Raw genomic sequence first — 4,682 nt, forward strand, 5'->3', positions numbered from 1 at the left:
TTATAAGCAAAGCCAAAATCTTTGTAGACCGAACCGATCATTAGTTCCCAACCATGGGGCGAGTGGAATCCGATACATAAATCAGTTAATAAAAGAATAGAAAAAGCTTTTATTGTGTCGCTTAAGTTATATAGGAATTCCTGAATCCAAGAATTAAGAATGACAAGTTCCTCATTACCCAGAATAGAATAACCACTTAGAATAGCGAAACAGATTATATTTGCCGAGAAGTGCAAAATAATATGGATATTATTTTCATTGTATATTTTGACCAATTGTATCGTTTCTTTGTGGATTCCTATATGAAGCTTTTGTATCTGTGTCTCCGGGTACTCCTTTATCATTTCATCCAAATGAAATAGTTCTTCTAATTCTATGAATCTTTCTAGAATGTTCTTCTCTTGAATATCATTCAAAAAAGTTTCGGATTGCCTGGTATTCCACCAATTAATAACCCAGGGCTCTAGACTTTTATTAAATGAAAGAGAGATCCACCACGGCAAAAATACTATAGATACAAGATATGGGAGAGGGGTCAATGCTTTTTTTTTGACACTTTTTGTTCTGTGAATTGTTAATGAACCTACTTCATTCGTCGACTCCGTCTGATATTTCTATGAAGCATGAGTTCTATAACAAGGTATGTAACCTATGGATCCGTCTTTTTTTATTTGATTATTTGAATTCTTTATTTAGTCTTTGAATCTAGAAGGGGTATAGAAATGGAAGTTAGAATTAAAGATAAAAAGTCTGCCCCAAATGAATAAATGAGTAAGTTCCCAGATATCTCAGATATCTAAATTGGTCAAATTACACCAATTGAATTGCATCTTCATTTGTTTCTTTCGATGAGTGCCCGAAAGACCCAATTCACACTTCAAGTAATGAGTATTAGTCGGGTTTCGAGACGAAAGAACTCCCCTTGGATCAATCAATTATTCCAAAATGTTTCACTAGATGCCCGCACCGCGGGAATAATTGAGGGGATATTTCTGAAGAATATTGATGGTGAAATCAAAAATGTGTGGGAAACCCGAGATAAATTGGATGTTTATGAAAGATGCAATCCTTTTCAAGGAGCAAAAGAAAGGATCAAAATCGATTGAAAAAAAAGAGAGATAATTTACATCCGTCTGTATCTAACGTATCAATTCAACGAAATATTGGGTCTAAAAATAAAAATTCTGTACTGTATTCCGAAATGTTCTGTTCTGATATGTATGATGAATACATACTTACTAGACTTGTTACTAGTCTAACATAACAGAATTGGGTTGAGTCCCATATGCATAAAGCATAAAAAATAGTTTTGGTGAACAACAATTTAATTATTATGGTTGTTCCATATACGTCCACCTGTTTTATTCTATGGGCCACAGTGACAGTGGTATTAGACCAGAATATAATGGGGAAATAGAATATAACGTGTTTTGCTCGAATCAACACCTTGAAAGAAACTTCAGTTCAGTTAGATTCTATTATCAGTTAGATTCTATTATATTAAAGGTTAAAGGGGATTCCTGCCTTTCTTATCTCATGCCGGGAAAGCATTCATTATTCAATTCATTTCAAAATACTTCAATTGGTACGCGCAAGAAATAGGCCGATTCAGCAGCTTTTTGTTCAATTTCTCGTGGAGTCAAATTCTCATCCGTACGAGTCAAGGGAATGGCTCCCTGGCCTCTAATTTCCATATAAAGGACACGGCGAGGATAAAGACCCCCTTTAACTTCCATTCTGATTGACTGGATATCTCTCATAAGGAATCGTAGAAAAACGCGGCGATTTTTTCCAGGAAATCCCCAACGAAAAATACACACTATTCCTTCTTTTCTATCGAATCGATCATAACCACTACCTACATTCCACAAAATTGTGGACCACAAATAGGAACTAATGAACAGACCGGCTATTCCATAGAAAGCCATCACGATCCCTTGAGGGAAAAAAATTATTTGCTGAGACGGAAACAAAGATATGAGATTCCGACCAAGATAACTGGAAGTTCCAACCAATAAGAATGCTAGTGAGCCTAAAAAGAGGATACAGGCCCAGCAGAAATTACTTATTTTTCGAGACCCTGTTATAAGTTCTATCCATATACGTTCTGATCGCCAGTTCATATTAGATCCAGTTGCATTCTATTGGAATTGAGAGAATAGGCCAAATGAATTTAAATTTGACTTTACTATTTTTTTTGTCCCGAAGTAACTCTCATCAACTAGCACTATTATGATGTGAACCCTTAGGGGTAATTCATCAAATTGGGTAGATGTAAAATAATAACATCTTCTTCATACGATCCCACAATGTATATCTACATAACATATAGATACATTGACTTTCCATTTTTCCACTGATGTATTTTTTCTTAAAAAAAAGCTATACTGCATATATATGCATTTTTTCATATATCATGTATCCGCATGCATAAGATTTTTTTTTTTTTTTGTGTTCGAAAGGAACCATATCCAGACCAGACGTGGTACCATATTCTACTAAATAGATATCTGTATTATGATCCAAGTCCAAGTGTTGATTGATTAGATTTGGTCCCACTGAACCTAAACAATCTTGTTTTTTTGAACATGAAGAGATAAAGACGCCATTGCAATTGCCGGAAATACTAGGCCTACTAAAGGCACAAAAAAAGAGGGAAAGTTTAAATCTGTCATAGAATGGGTACCCCGATTTAATATTTGTACCTCTTATAAAGATATAATAAAATAAGTATGTGAATTAAATTATAAGTATTATATATTATATTATAAGTATTATTAAGTATATAATAAGAAGTACAACAAATGTAGAACTAAATAAGCGTGTTTATACGACTCCACACGAAATACATATAATCCGCTTTATTATTGTATTGTATTGTTGTTCTTGTGCCCTTAATCTTCTAATAAAGAGTTTCTTACGAGTTACTGAAGGGTTTGTTAGGATTCGACCCGACAGGGATTCATAGTACAATACAAAATGTGGGTTCTCGGGAGATATAGAAATCTGAAGGAAATATAGAAAGATGCAACACTTTGATTATAGGATTATAGATTTTATCTATATTCCATATATTAATATAATACTATTAATTTAATTAATAGTATTAATGTAATGGTAATGCGTAAGAAGTAATAAAAAACATGGAATTCTTTTGATTTTTTATTTTCATTTTGAAATTCTATTCCACGAAAGCAAGAATTCACTCTTTTCTCCTGTTGAAAGAGGGTTACTGATTAGTAATCAGTAATAGGGGTAGGAAAAAAAAATAGATTAGATCCGTACAAAAGAATGAAAAGTCATTATCTGAAACTTCTGATTCTAGAACTGAACTTATGTCACCAAAGAAAACTCCATTCTTCTTATTGTGACTTTGATTCCAATAAACTAAAGTTCGTTACAAATAATTGAGATTAGTGTTTTGAATTTTGATTCAAGGGAAAGAAGCCATGTAGCTGAAATAACTCACTCAGAACGCCCTTTAAAGGATTACGCGGTACGATTAGGTCGAATAAGCCCTTAGAGAATAAATACTCAGCACCTTGTGAACCGTCGGGTACTGTCTTATTCAATGTTTGTTCAATTACTCTTTTACCCGCAAATGCAATGTAGGCATTTGGTTCGGCAATAATGATATCTCCGAGCATACCAAAACTGGCTGTTACTCCACCGGTTGTAGGGGATGTAAGGATTGATACATAGAATAACTTTCTAGTTGATTGATAATCATATGAAGCAGAAGATATTTTAGCCATTTGCATCAAACTCAAACTTCCTTCTTGCATGCGTGCTCCTCCAGAAGCACACACCATAATAACAGGTAGAGATCTATTAGTAGCATACTCGATCAAACGGGTGATTTTCTCGCCTACTACGGATCCCATACTACCCCCCATGAAGTGAAAATCCATAACCCCAATTGCTATAGGAATGCCATTTAGTTGACCTATGCCTGTTTGAACAGCCTCAGTTAAACCTGTCTTTCTTTGATAAGAATCGATACGATCCTTATAAGGTTCCTCTTCCGAGTGAAATTCAATGGGATCGATAGAGACCATGTCCTCATCCATAGGTTCCCAAGTGCCCGGATCAATCAAAAGTTCAATTCTATCTGAACTGCCCATTTTCAAATGATATCCACATTGTTCACAAATATTCATTTTGATCGAAAAAATTTCTTATAATTTAATCCATAACAATTTTCACATTGAACCCATAAATGTTTGTATTTTTGATTTATATCGAAATCATTAGATCTTCCTCTGATGTTGAAATCACTGTCATTACCGCCAGTTCTTATACTAGAACTCTCACTGTCATTACCACTTAAACTTTCACTAAAAATGTAACCATAAATGTCACTATCACTGTCATTATCGTTACCACTTGAAATGTCACTATCAATACTGATATCAGAACGAAGATAACTATCAATGCAACTATTAATGTGATTATTCCAATCATATTTAGTATCATACATGTAACAATCATAGTCGCGATTGTCATTCTTAGTCCCGCTATTCAGATAACTAGAAAAATAACTTTCTAGTTCACTCAAAAAAGAACTCTCATTGTCAATCTCAAAAATCCGATTTTCAATATCAAAATATACGGAATAACTGTCACCATTACTATCCCTAACTAAAAAAGTGTCATCAGAGATGAAACTCCAAATGTCCCTG

The sequence above is a fragment of the Aristolochia californica genome, unplaced genomic scaffold (genome assembly GCF_029961685.1).
Source record: "Aristolochia californica isolate CCGP_79_NKW_82.1479 unplaced genomic scaffold, dmAriCali1.0.hap1 SCAF_261, whole genome shotgun sequence".
NCBI classification, from domain to species: Eukaryota; Viridiplantae; Streptophyta; class Magnoliopsida; order Piperales; family Aristolochiaceae; genus Aristolochia; species Aristolochia californica.